The sequence below is a fragment of the Oryctolagus cuniculus genome, chromosome 6, assembly GCF_051225735.1.
Source record: "Oryctolagus cuniculus isolate XC-2025 breed Fujian yellow rabbit chromosome 6, ASM5122573v1, whole genome shotgun sequence".
Classification (NCBI taxonomy): Eukaryota; Metazoa; Chordata; class Mammalia; order Lagomorpha; family Leporidae; genus Oryctolagus; species Oryctolagus cuniculus.
The window spans coordinates 79719153-79742640 of NC_142872.1; the positions used below are offsets into that span (position 1 = coordinate 79719153).

The 23488-nt window shown below is 39.5% G+C and overlaps 1 long non-coding RNA gene across 5 annotated transcripts in view; it reads left to right on the top strand.

Annotated features, from left to right (window-relative positions):
- The window catches only part of LOC103348022 (uncharacterized), a 44390-nt gene that overhangs the window by 13819 nt on the left and 7083 nt on the right, over positions 1-23488 (top strand). The window contains exon 3 of one of the 5 annotated variants that reach the window (XR_016235645.1): positions 4505-4992. The exons of 2 other annotated variants lie outside the window; for them this stretch is intronic. This is a non-coding gene — a long non-coding RNA (uncharacterized LOC103348022). Of the gene's footprint in view, positions 1-424; positions 686-4504; positions 4993-5040; positions 6015-23488 lie in introns of those variants that run through there. 2 more of the 5 variants (XR_016235643.1, XR_016235642.1) reach the window with 2 other exon arrangements.

Sequence of the window (23488 nt, forward strand, 5' to 3'; positions counted from 1 at the left end):
CTTAATAATGAAAAAGACCTGGGTTGGTGCTGTGGTGTAGTGGGTAAGGCCGCTGCCTGAAGTGCTAGCATCCCATATGGACACTGGTTCAAGTCCCAGCTGATCCACTTTCAATCCAGCTCTCTGCTATGGCCTGGGAAAGCAATAGAAGATGGTCCAGATTCTTGGGCCCCTACACCTGCTTGGGAGACCTGGAAGAAGATCCTGCCTGCTGGCGTCGGATCTGCACAGCTCTGGCCATTGTGGCCATCTGGGAAATGAACCAGTGGATAGAAGACCTGTCTTTATCTGCCCAGATTCTCTGTAACTCTGAATTTCAAATAAATAAATCTTAAAAAAAAAAAAAAAAAAAAGACGGGACTGGCATTGTGGTGCTGCAGGTTAACACTGTGGCCTGAAGCACTGGCATCCACTTCCAATGCAGCTCTCTGCTTTGGCCTGGGAAAGCAGTGGAGGATGGCCCAATACTTGGGACCCTGCACCCATGTCGGAGACCCAGAAGAAGCTCCTGGCTCCTGGCCTCGGATTGGCACAGCTCTGGACATTGTGGCCAATTGGGGAGTGAACCATCGGATGGAAGACCTCTCTCTGTCTCTCTGCCTCTCCTCTCTGTGTAACTCTGACTTTCAAATAAATAATAAGTTAATTAAAAAATAAAAAGACCTGGCCACTGTGAAAGATCCTTGAGGTTGTCCTGTCCTTGTCAAAATACTATATACAATCAATAAAACTAAGTACCACATAAACCAATCAACTGTCATTCAAGTTTTATTCCTGGTGATTTTATGTGCTTTGTCATCCACATTTCTGGTTCTTACTAAAAACATTTACAACCAAAAAGAATCTAAGAGATGTAGATTTCTGATGAAGTGAACTAAATAATTAAAAAATTCTGATTAAAGAAATCTGACAGATTCATAAACCTGCTACTATAGATCACACAAAAGAATAAGTTCATAGGGACTGAAATCGATCAAGTTGTAGGTTCCTGTGTCTTTAAACATTGTTGGTTCTCTATTAAGATGTTTTGCTTGAAGGCTTAAAGATTTTCCTGTGATTGCTAGAGTTTATAATTCTTTGGTGGACTATGTTTTTATAAACAAAAGTAAAAACATTTAACTTTCTGCTTACTAAATTCATCCAAATTCAAAAACTACTTAATAAGAATGGCTTTCATGGCAATGTAATTATTTTGAAAAGTCCATGAAAATATGTTCTCTTAATAAAATGCAATTTAAACAATGATAAATGTAAAAATAAACAAAAATGCCTAACTTCATAATCCAAGCATTTCATGGAGTAAATAAAATGATCCCTTATTAATAGATCTTGGGTTTGGTATTGTGTAACAAGCAAACCCGCTGTCTGTGGTGCTGTCATTCCACATGGGTACTGTTTTGAGTCCTGGCTGCAACACTTATGATCCAGCTCATTGGCAGCTCATTGGTAAGGCTCCAGGGAAAGCAGTGGAGGATGGCTCAAGTGCTTGGTCTCTTGTACCCACATGGGAGACCCAGAAGAAGCTATAGCTCCTGGCTTCCACCCAGGGCAGCTCTGACCACTAGGGCCATATGGTGAGTGAACCAGTATATGGAAAATTCTCTCCTACCTCTCTCTTTCTCTCTCCCTTTCTCTCCCTTCCTCCTTCCCTCTCCTTCACTCTCTCTCTTCCATTTGAGTAAATAAATAAATCTTACTAAAAAAATAAATCTTAACACTTAAATGATTAGGTAATGTAACTTAAAAAATAAGACTTCCTTGGTTAGGAAGTCTTCCTACCTTAAAACATTTCTTAAATCTTATATTAAAATGTGAAGAATCAACTGTTTACTATTCTTATATAAACTCAATTATCATATGCCTGCTGTTAGATGGTTTACTTTTTTAAAGATTTATTTATTTATTTGAAAGGCAGAGTTACAGAGAGGAAGAGGCAGAAATTGGGAAAGAGAGAGAGAGAGTGAAAGAGAGAGAGAGACAGGGACAGACAGACAGGTCTTCAATCCACTGATTCACTCCCCATTGTCCGCTATTGCTGGAGCTGGGCTGATCTGAAGCCAGGAGCTTCTTCCAGGTCTCCCACCCATGTGGCAGAAAACCCAAGTACTTGAGCCATCCTCTGCTGCTTTCCCAGGCCATAGCAGAGCTGGATTGGAAGTGGAGCAGCCAGGACACCAACCGGTGCCCATATGGGATGATGGAAGTGTGGGCTGCAGCCTTACCTGCTTCAACACAGCACTATCTGTTTATGGTTTTTAAGACACAAACTTGATTTCTTGTTGGACTGCTGTGATTTCTTTCTTTGGAGCTGCATGTTTGTCATCAGTCAGCAGCCTGTCACCAGTAATAATACATGTCAGAATCAGGCCAGATAATGCTGTCCTGATGGTTCTCTCCTACAGAAATGATTAAGTTCATTTTAGGTATAGACTGCAAGTAAATTTGGTCTAAAAACCCCTTCTTCTAAAACCTTTATGTTACTAACATATGTGGCCATAGGGTTTATGACATTGACTGGGTTGTCAACTTTTTCCACCCCAACATGGGACCAAATCAGAACAAACACCAGGAACAAGTTCATATGGAGCAGAAGAGCAAATAGAGTCTGGTTACTACTATGACAGATAAGCAGTGTTCTTAAAAAATGAAAAGGGGAGGGGAGATATTAACATTAATATATTGTTGCTGATGCCAACATTAAACTATATAGACCAAAAGATTATATAAAAAAGTTTCATTATATATGAATGTCAAATAACAAATTTGCCAAAAAAAAAAAAAAAAGATCTGCCAGGACTACAACCTCTAAAGAGGGCTACTGTTGCAAAGATGAAATTGGGGAGGTCAAGTTTTTACATTTCCATGCTTTTATGTCATTCTGTTGATCTGTGTGTGTCTATGGCCACCAATGTTCTGGTAACTAACAGGCCCACTTGCTTTGCCTGTTACCCACAATCCAGTTATGCTCATGCTTGCCTCTGAGACACTTTTGTCTGTAAACCCACATAAGCAACTGGAGGGTACAACTAGGCATGGCTGTTGGTGGATGCAGCTGTATGTGGGTGTGCGGCTATGTGTGGATATATGCAGATATCTCTCTGTGTGATTCTGATGCTGCCATGGACACAACGTGGATATCTTCTGTGGCCCCATTACTATGAGTGTCTAGTTTCTGCTCCTTACACACTTCTCACCACTGTGAGTAAAGAAAGTTGGGCAAGACTCCCTGAGACCCAACATCCAGAGGATAAAGGACCAACAGATGAGGAAGAGGCAGATGCTGCAGTTTCTGGATCCCAAGCACAGCCAACAGGATGTGGAGACACAGCTACGTAGACACCTCCAAAGGAAGTCAGAGAGAAGACAGCTCAGCCAGTGGTAATCCATGCTCTGGAAGAGAGGGGTTATCACCTTCCAAATAGCACCCAATGTCAAAAGACCATGAAGAAACTGTTATGACTGAGTTGAAATGCAGTGTTATTACAGGTTTTTGAGTCCTTCCAGGTTATGTGGTTTAGGGGTGAACACAAAGCAATGAATGTTTCTAACTTTGCATTCAGCCTCGATGCCCAGACCTGACATCACTGTATGTTTTGATTTGGTAATAAGTGGTTGAATGTAATGGCCAATGTTTGTAATAATATATGTGCTCCATTCTGCTAACATTGGATAATAACCTGTGATTCACCTGGGAGATGGCATATAGACTACTGGACTTTTGCCATCATCAGATGAATACATCCTGATGGCTACAGATACCATAGTGGACTGAACAGTTTTGTAGCCATGACCAACAGATTGGCTTGTTCCATGTGCAACAAGTTGCCTTGCAGCTTTGCAACTCAGCTACTGTGGAAGGTAGCCAAAGCCACTGACTCCACTGGACTTGGTTATGAAAATACACTTGGCCTCATCTAGAGACTTTAGCCCAGGAGCATGTAATGAATCCCAAAGATGGTTGGAGGTATTCTATGTTATGTGTTATACTTTTGTGTTGTAACTTGCTCTATTGTTTTGGTCTTTGGATTCAATGTTCCACTCCCTGTTGTACTCCTTGCCTTGTATTTGGATCTATCTGGAAGATGAGGCAAACACAGATTGTACAGTGAGGATACTTGAAGTGGCAAAGAGTTGAGAGATTGAACTTGAGAAGATGAAGGTACCAAGTTCCCACACCGCCATGCCCTCCTTGCCTCCTTATCTGTGTGTCTTGTTGACCAATAATGTCCTGGTAACCAAGAGGCCACCTGCTTGACCTGCTGCCCAGAACTCTGTTATGTAATTACCTGGCTCTGAGCCACTATTGTCTGTAAACACACATAGCAACTGGGGGCGTGATTAGGCATGGAGTTGTTGGACACGGCTATATGTGGAAGTATGGCTATTTGTGAATGTATGCAATTATCTGTGTGTGTGTATGACTGCCACCACAAACACAAATGTGGATATCTACTGTGGCCAGAGTGCCACTGGGTCTAGTGTCTGTTCTTTGTGTATTTCTCAGTGCCACTGTGAGTTCAAGCACTGGGCCATGACCCCTGAGTACCAAGATGCAGAGCCCAGGAATCAAGTTTGAAGCAAAGGGAGATGGTGCAGCTGCTGGAGCCCAAGAACAGCCCAAAGGACATGGAGAGAGTTCAACACATCCACAAGTGACTTAGGCAAAGAGAAGACAGTGCAGCCAGTGGTAGCTGGGGACAAAAGAGAATGGCATCCATGCCCTAGAAGGGAGGGGTCATCAGACTCCAGGTTCACCCAGTGCTAAAAGACTGCCCATCAAGTAATAATTGAGTCCTCTGGTGATGAGGACAATTTGAAGCCTTCAGTGTTATTTAAGTTTCCTGATTCCACTGGATTTTGGGGTTTAGGGGTGGACAGGCTCCTGTTCTTGGGGTAAACCTGAAACAATGAATGTTTGTAACTGCACTCAGTCTCAGGGCCCAGAACTGACACCTCTTTATGTTTTGATTTGTTAATAAGTGGTTTAATGTGATGGCCAATGTTTGTAACAATATATGTTCTCCATTCTGTAAACTACAGGATATTAAACTGTGATTCACCTTGAGATAACAGACTTCTGGACTATTGCACCTCCCCCCTCCTGCCCCCCAGATAGATACAACCTGATTGCTACAAATACCCTTGTGGACTGAACAGCTTTGCAACAGTGACCAGCAGATTGGTTTGTTGGATGTGCAGTCATTTGCCTGCCAGCTCTGAAGCTCATCTACCTCAGAAGGCAACCATAACCACTGCCAACACTGGACTTGGTTATGAAACTACACTTAGACTCATCTAGAGACTTTAGCCCAGGAGCAATATAATGGAACCCAGTGAGTGTTGGGGGTATTCCATGTTATGTCTTATACCTTCTTGTTGAAACTGTGTTTTTAATATGGCCGTTGGATGTAACGTTCTACATCTCATGTGTACTGCTGCCCTTTCACTCAGATCGCTCCAGTAGAGCAGGGACCTGTATATTGTACAACCACGATACTTGAAGTGGCAGGGTGTGGAGAAGATGAATTTGGGAAGAAGAAGGTATCAAGTTCCCACACTTTTATTTCCTTGTGCCTTTATCGGCCTTAGTGGCAATCAATGTCTTGGTTAATAACAAGCCCAACTATTGTCTAATTGTTAGGTAAGGGCTTGGCTGCAGGTCTCCATTTTCTGTTAACCTCCATAAGCACCTGGCAGCAGGGGTAGGTGATGCTATTATCAAACACTACTGTGCTTTCTACAGCACTACATACACTAGACCTAACTAAACTTCCCTTTATCCAGTAAACTGATAGTCCAATTTTCACCAGGGCGATTTTAAGTTTTTGTCATCCACAGCTCTGTTTCACACTAAATACTTTTAGAATCTGGAATGGCTCTATCAAATATTTATAAACATAGGCTCCCAACAAGGTGAACTAAAAATTTCAGAAATTCTGATGAAAAAACTGACAGATTCTTGAAACTGCTACTGTAGGTCATACATGAGAAAAAAGGAAGCACATAGAGAATCAAACTGGACAGATTGTACCTTTCTGCCATTTCTGTGTCTGTTACTGACAACATTGTTGGATCTCTCCTTGTTTTATCTCAAGGCTTAAAGATTTCCATGCCATTTATAGAGTTTATAACACTCTGGTGGACTATGTTTTTATAGAGAAAAGCCAAAACCTGTATTTACCATTCCTTACTACTAAATTCCTCCAAAATTAGAAACTGCTTATGGAAATTTTTGGTTTCCATGATAATGCAATTATTCTCAAATTCCATTAAAATAATCTGTCCTGTTCATAATAAGGTAGAACTTAAAACATTGATGGGTTTAAAAAGATACACACAACACTTGACTTCAATGGGTCCCAGCCTTTTAGTGAGTAAACTGATCAATTCTTAATAGCTCTTAAACATCAAAAGGCTTGATGCTGTAGCTTTAAAAAACAGCTGTGGTGCAGTAGTTTATGCATACAACTGTTTCGCCAGTGTCCCACATGGGTACGTGTTTGAGTCCTGGCTGCTCCACTTCTGATCCAGCTCTCTGCTGATGGCCTGGGAAAGTAGCAGAAGACGACCTAAGTGTTTGGTCCTCTGCAAGGCATGTGTGACCTGGAAGAAGCTCCTGGCTCCTGGATTGGGATCAACACAGCTCCAGCTGCTGCAGCCATTTTTGGAGGGAACTTCAGATGGAAAACCTCTCTCTCTGTAATTCTGACTTTCAAGTAAATAAATCATTTTTTTTAAAGATTTATTTACTTGAGAGTCAGAGTTACACAGAGAGAGAAGGAGAGGCAGAGAGAGAGAGAGAGAGAGAGAGAGAGAGAGAGGTCTTCCATCCACTGGTTCACTCCCCAGATGGCTGCAATGGCCAGAACTGTGCTGATCCAAAGGCAGGAGCAGGAGCTTCCTCTAGGTTTCCCACGTGGGTGCAGGGGCCCAAGGACTTGGGTCATCTTCCACTGTTTTTCCAGGCCACAGTAAAGAGCTGGATCAGAAGGTTTTGAACCTGTGCCTATATTAGATTCTGGCACTGAAGGTTGCAGCTTTACCCGCTGTACCGCAGTGCTGGCCTCTCGAGTAAATAAATCTCTAAAAAAATGAACAATTTTAAGAATTCCTTGTTTAGTCTTTCTAAGTTAAAACATTTTTATAAATCTGATATTAAAATAAGAGGAATCAACTTGTCTTACTGACATTGCATGGTCTATTATAATGACTACCATTAGATTGCATATAGTTTTTCAGATACAAACTTGATTTGCTGTTCTGTTGTTGATTTGTTATGTGTTCCTTCAGAGCTTCATGTCCATCACCTGTCAGCTTTTTTCAAAAGTCCAATCCCCTGCCAGATGATGTTGGTCTGATATTTTGACATGATGGTTCTTGCCTACAGAACTGATAATAATTTTAGGAATAGACTGCCAGTAAACTTTAGCTGCAAACCCCTTTTCTAAACCTCTAGGCTGCTCATTTATGTGGCTGAAGGGGTTTATAACACTGACTCTTGGTTGGTTGTCAACCATGTCCATACCAATATGGGTCCAAATCAGAACAATGTCCAGGAATAAATCCATCTTGACCAGAAGAGCAAAAAAAATATGGTTACAGGATGACAAGTCAGACAATAAAAACTATTTCAAACCTACTAACAAATAGGGTAGGTTTCTAAGTGACTGGTTGGGATGCCCCATTCCATATCAGCAAAATTAATTCCATACTGCTCACCACTAGACAAGCAGTTCACCAGTGATAAGAGTCAGTGAAAGGAAATAGGTTTCTTTATTTAAGATTTACTTATTTGAGATGCAGAGTTATAGACACTAGGGAGATACTAGAGAAAGATCTTCCATCTGTTTGTTCGCTCACCAAATGGCAGCATTGGCTAGAGCTGGGCTGACAAGGAGCCAGAAGTTTCTTCTGTGTCTCCTGCAGGGTTGAAGGGGCGCAAGCATTTGGGCCACCTTCCATTATTTTCCCAGGCCATGCAGCAGTGAGCTGAATCAGAAGTGAAGCATCTGGAACTTGAACTGGCACCCATATGGGAAGCTGGTGCCACAGACAGAAGCTTAATCTACTGTGCCTCAGCTCCAGCCTCAGGTACACAGGTTTTTTCCATTCTTCTTCTTTCTTCTTTCTTCTTCTTCAGAAGCCAACATTCATTGAAAAGAGCATATTTGGAATCAAAGGATTCTGCCTTTTCTAAGGATTCTGGCTTCTTTAATGAAACTGTCTCCACATCCACTCTCATGAGTTGGTTGTTTAGTAGCTAGCAGCCTGGGCCTAATTTTGAGTGTAGCAAATGATGAGCCAACCACGAGTAGGAGTCTGGGCTTCACATGTGGCTCAGGAAAAGCGAGCACTGCCTGTGTGCACCAGGCTGCTCTTGGTGAGCTGACCCCATGCCTGGGATTTCAGGGATATCCCAGTAGCCGCTGAGCCCATTTTCTTGGATGCCTTCCCTTCTGTCCTCATTGTGATGTAGCTGCCTACTATCATTTTATTGGTACAAGTAAATGGTACTTTTGGGAGTCAGGGGGCTCCAAGATTGGGTCAGTTGAAATGGGTGCATACTGGGAATCTTTTTTGTCTGCCATTTGTTTGGGCTTCCTGGCAGTTGGACCTCTTTTAGTTCATTTGTTCATAAAAGCATAAATCTAAGATCATGTGAAAATACAATAGTGTTTTGTATTTCAAGGATAATAATTTGACTATTCTGCCTGACATTTCAGCTTTGTAACTACTGTAAATATTCTTGTTTAAATTAAAAAAATGTAAATCGAGAGGCCAGCACTGTGGCTTAGCGGGTAAAGCTTGCAGTGCCAGCGCCCCATATGGGTGCTGCTTCAAGACCTGGCTCCTCTACTTCCCATACAGCTTTCTGCTATGGCCTGGGAAAGCAGTACAAGATGGCCCAAGTGCTTGGTCCCCTACACCTGCATGGGAGACTGGAGGAACTCCTGGCTCCTGGCTTCAGATCGATGCAGCTCCAACTGTTGAGGCCACTGGGGAGTAGACCAGCAGATGGAAGACTTCTCTCTGCCTCTGCCTCTGCCTCTCTGCAACTCTTCCTTTCAAATAAATAAATAATTTTTTCAAAAAGGTAAATCAGATGAATATAAATGAGAAATATTTCTAAATATAAGTTTAATGAATTGCCTTCTTAAATTCTGTAAAAACAGTATATTTGGGTCTGTTAACAAATATGCTTTTATACATTGTTGATATACAGCATATAAAATAGTTATCTGTACATCTTTCTGTAGCAGCTCAATTCACAGTAGCTAAGATATGGAGTAAGCCCAGATATCCATTGATAACTAGATAAAGAAATTGTGTTTCACAACAAAATGGATACTGTTGGAGACCATTATCATTAGTGCAATCAGCCAGTACCAAAAGACAAATATGTTTTCTCTGATTTGTGGAAATTAATGTTTCGAGTAAAAAAAGTAATGTATTTGAGTTAAATTCACATATTGAGATTTGATTTTTGTTCATAGTCCTTTTATTTACTTCTGAGGAACAGTGGTTTTTCTACTTACTACTTTGAATTCTATTTAATGGAGGGTTAAGCTTGTGATTACAAAGTAAATTGAAAGTAAGTCATTGCAAACATTAAAAGAAAAATGAGAGGAAGGAGGAGGGAGTGTGAGACCCAGGGAAGGACGATGGGAAGTATCTATGTGTTTTTAAAACTGCATATAGGAAATACATGAAAGTGTTCTCTTTACATACATTTTAAAAGTTTAAAAAAATGATATATGACAAACCATTGAAGATTACTTCCAATAACTAAGGGTAAAAATTCTATATGTAAAAGCAATTAAACAGGAAAAAGAAAAAAATGAAATAAAAATACTCCAAAATTTAATAACAAAAAGGAAAAATATTTGAAAAATTAAAAATCTATATGTACTTTTGTTAAGGAAATGTCTTGCTTTTAGAGATTTTAAAGGATTGCTTCATATTGAAATTAAAACTATGACAATATGTAAATAAAAAGCAGGTAGGAAAAAATTTAAAAATATAAACAAAAATTTGTGGTTTGTAAGTAAAGCTATGGGATATAAGAGATATGTTTTGATTAGTAAGAATAGTTATCCTAGAAGTCAGTAAATATTTATTTATTTATTTATTTTTTAACTTTTATTTAATGAATATAAATTTCCAAAGTACAGAATATTGATTACAATGGCTTCCCCCCCATAACGTCCCTCCAACCCGCAATCCTCCCCTTATCCACTCCCTTTCCCCTTCCATTCATATCAAGATTCATTTTCGATTCTCTTTATATACAGAAGATAAGTTTAGCATACATTAAGTAAAGATTTCAACAGTTTGCTCCCACACAGAAACATAAAGTGAAAAATACTGTTTGAGTACTAGTTATAGCATTAAATCTCAATGTACAGCACACTAAGGACAAAGATCCTACATGAGGAGTAAGTGCACAGTGACTCCTGTTGTTGACTTAACAAATTGACACTCTTGTTTATGGCATGAGTAATCACCCTAGGCTCTTGTCATGAGCTGCCAAGGCTATGGAAGCCCCCTGAGTTCACTGACTCTGATCATTTTTAGACAAGGCCATGGTCAAAGTGGAAGTTCTCTCCTCCCTTCAGAGAAAGGTACCTCCTTCTTTGATGACCCATTCTTTCCACTGGGATCTCACTCATGGAGATCTTTCATTTAGGTTTTTTTTTCCCCCAGAGTGTCTTGGCTTTCCATGCCTGAAATAGTCTCATGGGCTTTTCAGCCGGATCCGCATGCCTTAAGGGCTGATTATGAGGCCAGAGTGCTGTTAGGACATTTGCCATTCTATGGGTCTGCTGAGTATCTCACTTCCCATGTTGGATCATTCTCTCCCTTTTTTATTCTATCAGCTAGTATTTGCAGACACTAGTCTTGTTTATGTGATCCCTTTGGTTCTTAGTCCTATCATTATGATCAATTGTGAACAGAATTTGATCACTGGGACTAGTGAGATGGCATTGGTACATGCCACCTTGATGGGATTGAATTGGAATCCCCTGGTATGTTTCTAACTCTACTGTTTGAGGTAAGTCAGCTTGAGCATGCCCCGAATTGCACATCTCTTCCTTCTCTTATTCCCACTCTTATATTTAACAGGGATCACTTTTCAGTTAAGTTTCAGCACTTAAGAAGAATTGTGTATTGATTACAGTATTCAACCAAAAGTATTAAGTAGAACAAACAAAAAAAATACTAAGAGGGATATCATATTAAGGTGCTCATCAATAGTCAGGGTGAGGGCTGATCAAGTCACCATTTCTCCTAGTGTTCATTTCACTTTAACAGGTTTCCTTTTTTTTGCTCAGTTAGTTGTCACCTATCAAGGAGAACAAGTGGTATTTGTCCCTTTGGGATTGGCTTATTTCACTCAACATAATGTTTTCCAAATTCCTAACAGGGATCACTTTTCAGTTAAAATTTAAACACCTAAGAATAATTGTGTGTTAATTACAGAGTTCAACCAATGGTACTAGAACAAAAAAAATACTAAAATGGATAAAGTATTACATTGTACATCAACCGTCAGGACAAGAGTTGATCAAGTCACTGTTTCTCATAGTGTCCATTTCACTTCAACAGGTTTCCCCTTTGGTGCTCAGTTAGTTGTCGCCAATCAGGGAGAACATATGATATTTGTCCCTTTGGGACTGGCTTAATTCACTCAGCATGATGTTTTCCAAATTCCTCCATCTTGTTGCAAATGACTGGATTTCGTTGTTTTTGACTGCTGTATAGTATTCTATAGAGTACATGTCCCATAATTTCTTTATCTAGTCTACTGTTGATGGGCATTTGGGTTGGTTCCAGGTCTTAGCTATTGTGAATTGAGCTGAAATAAACATTAATGTGCAGACTGCTTTTTTGTTTGCCAATTTAATTTCCTTTGGGTAAATTCCAAGGAGTGGGATGGCTGGGTTGAATGGTAGGGCTATATTCAGGTTTCTGAGGAATCTCCAGACTGACTTCCATAGTGGCTTAACCAGTTTGCATTCCCACCAACAGTGGGTTAGTGTCCCTTTTTCCCCACATCCTCGCCAGCATCTATTGTTGGTAGATTTCTGAATGTGAGCCATTCTAACTGGGGTGAGGTGGAACCTCATTGTGGTTTTGATTTGCATTTACCTGATTGCTAGTGATCTTGAACATTTTTTCATGTGTCTGTTGGCCATTTAGATTTCCTTCCTTGAAAAATGTCTATTGAGGTTTGGTGAACTCAAGAGGCTTCCAGCCGGCGCCGCGGCTCACTAGGCTAATCCTCCACCTTGCGGCGCTGGGACACTGGGTTCTAGTCCCGGTCGGGGCGCCGGATTCTGTCCCGGTTGCCCCTCTTCCAGGGCAGCTCTCTGCTGTGGCCTGGGAGTGCAGTGGAGGATAGCCCAAGTGCTTGGGTCCTGCACCCCATGGGAGACCAGGAGGAAGCACCTGGCTCCTGGCTTCGGATCAGCGCAGTGCGCCAGCCGCGGCAGCCATTGGAGGGTGAACCAACAGCAAAAGGAAGACCTTTCTCTCTCTCACTGTCCACTCTGCCTGTCCAAAAAAAAATATATCTAGTAAAAATTTATTAAAAGTTTGTAGAAGTAAGAAATCTTTTGTGATATTAGGTTGAGATTAAAAGAAAATTACATATTTCTAAAATGTAAGGTTTAATATCAAAAGTACACTGACATAAAACTAAAACCTGTCCTTCTAAGTTAAATCAGCAAACTTTTCTTAAAATATCATCCATAAGTGCTTTTAAAAAGTCTAGATCTTTAATTTTTTTAAAATTTATTTGACAGGTAGAGTTATAGACAGTGAGAGAGAGACAGACAGAAAGGTCTTCCTTCCATTGGTTCACTCCCCAAATGGCTGCTATGGCCAGCACTTTGCTGATCCGAAGCCAGGAGCCAGGTGCTTCTTCCTGGTTTCCCACATGGGTGCAGGGGCCTAAGCACTTGGGCCATCCTCCACTGCACTCCCGGGCCACAACAGAGAGCTGGACTGGAAGAGGAGCAACCGAGAATGGAACCCAACACGCATAATGGGATGCTGGCACCGCAGGCAGAGGATTAACCAAGTGAGCCATGGTGCCAGCCCTAGATCTTTAATTTTAAAATGTTTGCTAACACATTATCAACTATTTTGTAAAACATAGCTTCTCCTTCAGCAGTTTCCAGTTCATTGTGAACGCTTTCCTTCAAATTATTTTTTAAAAAAAAAGATTATTTTATTTGAAAGACAAAGCGACAGAGAGAGAAATAGAGCTCTTACATCTGCTATTTTATTCGCCAAATGGCTTTAACAGTCCGATGTGTTGTAGGCTGAAGGCAGGCGCTTCATCTGGATCTCTCATATGGATGGTAGGGGCCCAAATATTCTGGCCATCTTCTGCTTCCTTCCCATGCAAATAGCAGGAACATGGATTGAAAGAAGAGCAGCCAGGACTGGAACCAGCATTCTGATATTGGGTGCTGGCATTCCAGGTGGCATAAACTGCTGCTCCACAACTCTAGCCTCCTTCCCTCAACTTTCTAGGTGGCACCTGTAAGCATTTTTCTCCTCTTCCCTGGTTCTGACTCTATTACCACCAGGCACTAAAAATGCTTATCTTAAAGCCTCAGAAAGGGACCTGTGCTGTGATACAATGAGTTAAGCTGCGAGTTCTGAAACCTATGGTAGCTTCCTGCTAATATACCCAAGTTTCAGGAGTTAACATTATTGATACATGTGTTTAAAAGCACTGAAGTTTCAAATTAAGTGCTTTGACATTGGGATTTCCAGCTGGAAGCATAGAGCTCCTCAAACAATGTAGTTGTTTCCTTGTAGAGATGATTGCTAATTAGAAACTTAATTTATATATAAGGAGTATTGCCTGGTTGTAAACTCAAGTTAACTTTAATATTACAATTCTATTGGTACACCATGGATATAAATATTCTACAGGTTGTATGACACTTGTAAATGTCTGCTGCAGCTGAGTTGGTTTCATCTGTCATGACTGTTATCTTAATAATGAAAAAGACCTGGGGACTGTATAAGATCCTTTGAGTTGCCCCTCCCTTCACAAGTCCAGACTCCTCAAAAATTAGAAAGTTCTGTGAAAGGGAAGGGGCAAAGGTTTGGAGCAGGGTGGGTGGGACAGTATAGGGAGAAATATCACTATGCCTAAATCTGTATATATGAAATACATGAAACTTGGGTAACTTAAATAAAATAAAAATCAAATAATAAAATCATGAATAAAACATTTAAAAACACAGGATAAAACAATTAAATAGTTTTGAAAATGCTAGTGTGCTTTTTAAAATACTAAGTACAATAAACTTTAAATGCATCAAAATGGAAAAATTAAAAAATTTCTAAATCTGAGTTTAATCTGTTATAAATCAACTTTTCTTGTTGTAGTTATATAGGAATAATAATTGTCTACAATTGCATTGTTTGTTGTATTGAAGATACAACTTGATTTGTTGTACTGTTGTTAGTCAGTTAAGTATTCTTTTTCAATTTTTCCCTATCACCTATCAGAATTCTGCAAAGGAATAATTCCCAACCAGAATATGCTGGCCCAAAAAAACATAGAAGTTTTTACAGCCATTCTGTCTGTATCAAGATACTGTATATAATAAATATAACTAAGTTACCTTGTTAGCCAACCAACTGTTATTCAAGATTTAATCATGGTGATTTTACGTCTCTTGTCATCCACAGTTCTGATTCTTCTCTAAAAACAATTACAATCCAAAAAGAATCTAACAATTATTTACAAATAGAGGTTTCCCATAATATGAACTAACTAAATAATTCAAAAATTCTGATTAAATAAAACTGACTGCTTCATAAAATTGCTACTAGAGATCACACAAGATACAACAAGTTCGTAGTGACTCAAACTGGTATTGTTGAAAGTTTCCTTGTCTTCTACTTAAAACATTGTGGGTTCCCAAACATTGTTTTTTCTCAAGTTTTAAAGATCTACAATATCTAGACTTTATAACACTCTGACTATTTTTATAAACAAAAGTAAAAACATTTACCTTTCCTTCTACTAAATTCCCCCAATATTCAAAAACATTTTCATGAAAAAATTGACATATTCTTGCAACTGCTACTGTAGATCAAATAGGAATAAAAACTAAGCACATAGACACTCAAACTGGTCAAATTGTTGGATTCTGTGTTTTTGACAATGTTTTTGGTTATTTCTACTGAAAAGTTTGTCTCAAGGCTTAAAGATTTTCCTGTGATTTCTAGTCTTTGTAACACTCTGGTGGACCATGATTTTACCTTTCCTTCCTCCTAAATTCCATCAAACTTTAGAAACTGCTTATGGGAATTTTTGGTTTCCATGACAATGTAATTATTTTTAAAACTTTAAAAACAATTTCTATACTTAACTGAATATAACTTAAAAAATTTGATATGTAAAACTATACACAGAACACTTGACTTCCAGGAATCCCCACCTTTCAGTTAGTAACTAAAATGATTACTTCTTAATAGCTCTTAAACTTCAAAAGGTTTGGTAAGATAGCATTAAAAATATAAATATTCTTGGTTAGGCTTCCTAATTTAAAACCTTGTATAAATCTGAGATTAAAATGAGAGAAATCAACTTTCTTTACGACCTTGGACAATCAACTGTAATATGACTGCAGTTAGATTGGTTATGGGTTTTAGGTACAAACTTGATCTGTACTGTTGATGATTTGTTATGTGTTCTTCCTTTGGACCTTCATGCCCATAACCTGTGTGCTTTGTTCAAGAGTCCAGTTGACCACACTGGACGTGATAATCAAACAGCACTTGGATCATTTAGACATTTTACCCAGAAATAATATAATGAAATTCAGTGAGAGTTGGGATGTGTTATATATCATATCTTACACTTTCTTGTTGTAACTTGCATTGTTTTAATAGCCTTGAATGTACTGCTCCATACCTCATGTGTATTCCCAGCTTGCACTTGAATCTCTCTGGAAGAGGAGGCACCTGTAGATTGAATGGCAATGATCCTTGAATTGGCAGAGTGTTGAGATGAACTTGGGAAGAAATTCCCATACTTTTATGCCCTTGTGCCCTTATCTGTGGGCCTTAATGGCAACCCATGTCCTGGTAACCAACAGGCCCACCTGCTTGACTAGCTGCCCAGAACTCTGTTACATAAGGGCTTCACTTCAGGTCACTATTTTCTGTTAACCCACATAAGCACCTGGTGGACAGGGGTAGGCGAAGCTGTTATCAAACTCTACTGGGCCTTAGACAGAATTACATACAATAGAAATAAATAAACCTACTTGTTAACCATGAACCTGTGTTGCAAATTCTCATTAGTATGATTTAAAATCTTTTGTCACCCTCAGCCCTGATTTCTCACTACATTTACAATCCAAAAAGACTTTAACAAATATTTGTAAACACAAATTCCTGACAAAGGAAACTAACTAAAAATTTAAAAAATCTGATGGAAAAAACTGTCAGATTCATGAAGCTTCTACTATAGATCAAACATGAAAGAAAAGTAACCACATAGAGACTGAATCTTGTCAGTTGTAGTTTTCTGTGTCTGTTAACTGAAAACGTTGGTTCTCTCCTTGATGATTTGTCTCAAGTCTTAAGGATTTTCCTGTGAGCTGTAGAGTTTATAACACTCTGGTGGACTGTTTTTTTTTTTTTAAATAAACAAAGCCAAAACATTTACCTTTACTTCCTAGTAATTTCCTCAAAAATTCAGAAGCTGCTTGTGGGAATTTTTGGATTCATTCCAATGTAATCAGTTTCAAACATCTTTAAAAGAATCTGTTCTGTTCATAAGAAAATAGAAGTTAAAGTATGGATATGTGAAAATATTCACAGAACAACTGACTTCAAGGGCTCTCAGCCTTTCAGTGAATCTATAAAATGATTGCTTGTTAATAGCTGTTAAACTTCAAAAGGTTTGGTACTGTAGCTTTAACAAAAATCTAAGGCTTCCTTGTTTAGTGCTCCTAAGTTAAAACATTTTCTAAATCTGAGATTAAAATGATAGAATAAACTTTTCTTACTGACCTTTGATAGTCAAGTATAATATGACCACAGGTAGATTGCTTATGTGGTTTCTCAGGTACAAAGTTGATTTGCTATAATGTTGATGAATTGTTATGTGTTCTTCCTTTCAAGCTTCATGTCTGTCACATGTCACTTTTGTACAAAAAGTCCAGTTCCCAGATAATGCTGGCTTGATATTTTGACATGATGGCTCTTGCTTAAAGAACTGATGATGTTAATTTTAGGAATAGGCTACAAACATAGTCTGGGGACCCCCTTCATAAACATCTATGCTACTGTATATGTGGCTGAAGCAATTTATAACACTGATTCTTGGTTTTTAACCACGTCTACCCCATCATGGGACCACATCAGAGCAATGACCAGGAATAAGTCCATTGTGACCAAAAGAGTAAGAAGAACATGGCTAAGGATGACAGATCAGCAGTGTTTATTTCTTTGGTTTTTGTGGGTATTTTTGGTTTGAAAAAACAAATGATAAACCAACAAAAACAATAACAGATGACAAGGGCATGAGTATATGAAAGTTTAAGATTTTCTAAAACAGCCTTAAATTAAGATATACAAATCCAGAATGTTCTTGATAAAGTGTTCTTATGTATGATTATCTGATAGTAACTATGACAAAGACTCTGCCAGGACTACAACCTCTAGGTAGGACTCCTTTTTGAGAAGATGAACTTGGGAAGGTGAAGTTTTCATGTTTCCATTTCTTTGTGTCCTTTCCCCTTTATCTGTGTGCCTCTATGGCCACTAATGTTCTGGTAACTAACTGGCCCACCTTCTTGGCTCACTGCTCAAAACCAAGTTACGCAGTTGCATGGCTCTGGGCCACTATTGTCAATAAACCTATATAAATAACTTGGGGGCATGGCTAGGTGTGCCTATTTGTGGATGTGGACATATGTGGATGTGTAGCTGTGTGTGGATTTCTGTGTGTGTGTCTGAATGTTTGTGTGTGGCCACCTGCTGCCATGGACACAAATGCAGATACCTCCAGTATTGTGTAGATCTAGTTTTTGTTCTTTGTGTATTTCTCATTTCCACTGTGAGTAAGCGACAAGTGGTTGGGACCTCCTGAGCCCTGTGTTCAAGAGATGCACAGCTGAAGCAAAATAAATGTTGTAGCTGCTAGAGCTTGATAAAGGACCTCAGGACTTGGAGAGACAGCAATGCAGCCACAATCGACAAGAGTCAGAGAAGACAGCTCAGCCAGTGGCAGTTTGGGAAAAAGAAAATGCCATCCATGCCCTCGAACGGAAGTGTCATCACACTCCAGGTTACACAGAGTGCCAAAAGATCACCCAAGAAGTGTAATAGTTGTGTCATCTAGTTGTTGGGACGATTCAAACCCTTCAGTGTTATTTGAGGTTTGATTACACCTGATTATGAGGTTGAGATTTGAATGGATCCTGTTCTTGAGGCTAAACCCAAAACAAAGAATGTTTCTAAGTGTGCACTCGGGCTTTGGGCCCTGATTGCTCTAACACTAATTATGTTTTGATTTGGTAATAAGTGGTTTAATATAATTTCCAATATTTGTAACAATACATTGGCTCCATTCTGTAAACAATGGGATGATAGCCTGTGATTTGCCATGGGAGATGGAAGATAGACTACTGGACTTTTGCCCACATCAGATATTTACAATCTGATGGCTCCAGATACCATGAAGGACTGAACAGCTTTGCAACCATTCCAGCTGATCGGCTTAGAGGTGGAGCAAGTTGCTTGCCAGCTCTGCAGCTCAGCTACCTCAGAAAGTGGCCACAGCCACTGTCACACTACAATGCACTTGATTATCAAACTTCTCTTGGACTCTAGATCTAGAGACTTTAGTCCAGGAGCAATACAATGAAAATCAATGTGGGTTGGGGGTATTCTGTGTTGTGTCTTATACTTTCTCATTGTAACTTGCATTGTTGTTATGGCCTTTGGATGTAATGTCCCACACCCCATGTGTACTCCTCACCTCAGCCTCAGATCTCTCCAAAAGAGGAAGCACACATAAGTTGTACAGCAAGGATACTGAATTGGCAGTGTTGAGAAGATGAATTTGGGAAGATGAAGGTATCCAGTTCCCATGCTTTTATGCGCTTGCCTTCTTATCTCCATGGCAGCCAATATCCTGGGAACCAAAAGGCCCACATGCTTGGCCTGCTGCCTTCAAAACTGTTACATGAGTGCTTGGCTCCGGTTACTATCGTCAGTATGTCCATTAAGCAAAAGGGTGGTATGTTTAAGCATTGGTGTTTATGCATGATTGTATTGGTAGATGTGGTTGTGTATGGACGTATGGTTTGTGGCTATCTCTGAATGTATGTAGATGTTGCTTGTTTATTTCTCAGTGCCACTGTGATTTAAGAGATACAAACCAAGAACAACCAGAATTTATTCTGTGACATGTTCAAGTTCCATCTCTGCTCCCAGCTCAGATACTGATTTCATCTTCCTGTAAATGTGCACCCTGTGAGGTAGCAAGTAATTGAGTACCTGCTGCTCACATGAGATTTGGGTTGATTTCCCAGCTCCTGGAAGCTGCCCTGGTCATTGCAGGTCTTGGGGCAGTGCATGAAATGATGGGAACTTACCCTCCCTTCAGTTAAATAGTAAGTAAACAAAATACTTATAAGAAATTCTACAATGTTGTCAATTAATAGATCAGTATTCAAAAATAAAGGATATCTGATGAAAAATTCAATAGAAATTATTTAAAGCAGTGTTTTTTTTTTCAAGTGTATTTATTTACTTTACTTGAAGGCAGAGTGACAGAAGGAGAGACACAGAGATCCTTTGTCCACTGGCTCACTTTTCCATATGCAACCATAACTAGCTGGGCTATGCTGAAATCAGGAGCCAGGCACTCCATCCTGATTTCTGATGTGGGTGGCAAAACCCAACTAATTGCACTATCATCCACTACCTTTCTAGGTGCATTAGCAGGGAATATGGTCAGAAGTTGGCAAACAGGACTCAAACGGCACTTTTGGTATGGGATGCTGGCATTGCTCACTGCAACTCTGATTCCACAATAGAAATTTCAAAAATACATACATTATGAAATAGAAGGCTAGCTGCCACTTGCAACACTGGCATTGTATATCAGAGAGACAGTTAAGGTGCAGTCTGGTACACTTCCAATGTAGCTTGCTGCTAATGCACCTGGGAATGTATCAGAAGATGGCCCAAATGCCTGGGCCCCTGCTGCCACTGTGTAAGACTCAAATGGAATTCCAGATTCCCAGCTTTGGCCTAGATAAGACCTGGCCAGTGGGCCATTTGGTGAGTAAATCAGTTCATATAAGAGCTCTCTTTCTCTGTCTTTTTCTTTCTTTTTTTCTGCTTTTCAAATAAATAAAATTTTGATACAATATGTAGATATACGTACATACACAAAACTTTTGAAAAACCACTTTATGGATGTGATATAAAAATAGTTATACAAATATAAAATATTTAATATATGTGAATATTATATATAATGTATATAAATAACATTTATATTATACATAAAATACATGTGAACATTTCATATACATGCCTTGCTTTGTTTTGTAAGAAATATGCACCTGTGATATTGTTACTGTTCTCAAGGCCATAGTCTTATCCATCATCTCTCACAGACTCTCCCAACTCTACACAATGTTTACAATTGCATTATTTTTTTGTAATAATATATAAGCTTGACTCAGGTTTAGTTTATACATTATTTGCTATGATTTGCATGTTGGTTTGTGTGTCTCCTAAAGAGCCATGTGTTAAAGGCTTGGCCCCTAAGCCCTTATGTTAATGCTTGATGAGTTAATATTCATGGTTTGTGGTTTATCATTAAAGACTTGATCCTGTTATGGTAATTGAAAGGTAAGTCTCATGGTACTTAGCTAGTGGACCTAATGGAAGTACTTAGATCTTTGAAGGCATGCTCTAAAAGGGTAGTTCTCATGAGAGGGTTGGTATAAAAAACCGAGTCTGAACTAGCCTCTCTTTCACTGCAAGCTGGCTTGCCACTTGTGCCATCCTCCAGCATCCCGAGTTGGCTGAACCAATGGGGCCTGTCCAAACTTGGACTGTGAATCTCGGAAACCATGAGCCCAACGAAATCTCCTGGCTTCATAAGTAGCTTGTAAGAGGTATTTTGCTACAGTAATGGAAGTATGATTATCACAGTATTTCAGTCATAGGCACTGTGCTATGTTGTAGATCATAAATAGTAAGAGTTACTTGTTTTGCTTGGATATTAATCTCTTATCAGATACACAATTACATATATTTTCTCTCATTCTGTGAGTTTTCTTTTCATTTAGGTGTTTGCTTCCTTTGCTTCTCAGATGCATTTTGGTTTGATGTAATGCCACTTGCTTTATTTTTCTATTGTTGCCATGGTTTTGGGACTCTTGATTAACTCTTGGATCCATTTTAAGTATATTTCTGTGTGTGATAGAAGGCAAAAGTGCATTTTCTTTCTTTTTCAAATGAATGCCCATTTTTCCAATACCATTTATGGAATTGATTATCATTTATCCATTATCATTATCCATTTATCCTGGTGCCCATGTCTAAAATCAGTTGGCTGTAAATACATCAGTTTATTTCTGACGTTCTTATTCTATTCCAGTGCTCCATTGTATCTACTTTTATGGAAGTACCTTACTGTTTTGGCTGCCTCCCAGGCATATTAGCAGGAGGCTGCATCAGAGGCAGAGCATTAGCTGGCATTGTGGCACTATGGGTTAAACCACAGCCTGTAATGTTGGCATCCCATAAGATCGCAGGTTTGAGTCCTGGCTATTCCACTTCCAGTCTAGCTCCCTGCTGATGAGCCTGGGAAAGCAGTGGAAAGTGGCCCAAGTTCATGGGCCCCTACACCCATGTGGGAGACCCAGAAGAAGCTCCTGGGTCCTTTCTTCAGTCAGGTGCAGGCTTCACTGTTGCAGCTATTTTGGTAGTAAGCAAGCAGATGGAAGGTCTCTGTCTCTTTCTTTCTCTCCCTCTTCTTCTCTCTGTGACTTTGCCTTTGGAGGGGGGCAGGGAAAGGTAGAGTTATAGACAGAGATACAGAGAGAAAGGTCTTCCTTCTGTTGATTCACTCCCCAAATGGCTGCCACAGCCAGCACTGTGCTGATCCGAAGCCAGGAGCCAGGTGCTTCTCCCTGGTCTCCCATGTGGGAACAGGGCCCAAGCACTTGAGCTATCCTCCTCTGCCCTCCCAGGCCACAGCAGAGAGCTGGACTGGAAGAGGAGAAACCAGGACTAGAACCAGCACCCATATGGGATGCCAGCACCGCAGGAGGAGGATTAACCAAATGAGCCATGGCGTCGGCCCATCTGCTTCTTAAAAAATAATTTTTTTAAAAAAGAGGTGCAGCAGCTAGGACTCCGTCCAGGAATTTCTATATGTGATGATGGCATTGCAATTGGTGGCTTTACCTGCTGTGCCATAGCATCGACCCCTATTTTATTCTTTTTTATGCCATTGTAAATGGGAATATTTTCTTAATTTAATTTTTAGTTTGTTATTAATGTATAACAATACAAATGATTTTGGGGTATTGATTTTGATATCCTGCAACTTTTTTGAACTTGTTTATAAGTTCTAATACATTTTCCATAGAGTCCTTAGGAATTTCTATACACGTGATTGTGATATAAGCACACAGTGGCAATTTTAGTTTACATATGGAAAAGTTATATGAGGTATATCAGGAAAATATAAAACTACCAAGGTGGAGGAAGGACAAATAATTGGACAGGTGTACCAAAAATTGTAAGATTATCAAGTTTCTCTGAATTAGTTTGTTAATGGAATGTGGTCCTGATTTTAAATCCCAATAAATTCTACATTATTCAAAATGTTTAAATATCCTAATAATACTTTAAAATTTTAAAACGTGAGATCATGAGAGCATTTCAGGCATGGAAAGCCAAGACACTGTGGCAAAAATTGTTCTATGTGAAGGATCTCTGTGAGTGAAACCTCAATGGAAAGAAATGGCCATAAAAGAAGGACTTACTTTTCTCTAAAGTGAGGTGAGAACTTCTACTTTGCTTATGGCCTTGTCTAAATACTGATGGAGTTTGTGGACTCAAAAGGCTTTCAGAGCCTAGGCAGCTCATGTCAAGAGCCTTGGGTGGTCACTGACATCATACATAAGACTGTTAATTGCTAAATTAACAGGCATCACTTTGCACCAATCCCCATGCAGGGCCTCTGTCCCCAGTGAGTTGTATTATGAGCGTTAACTATAAAACTTATTCTTAAATAGTTTGTGTGTGTGTGTGTGCAAATTTTTGAACTCTTTACTTATATAGAGTTGCTCTTCTGTGTATAAAGTTAATTGAAAATGGATCTTAATGGAGAATGGATCTGGGAAGGGGAGAGGGAGGAGGAACGGGGTGGGAGTATTTGTGGGAAGGTGAGTATGGTGAAAGGAGT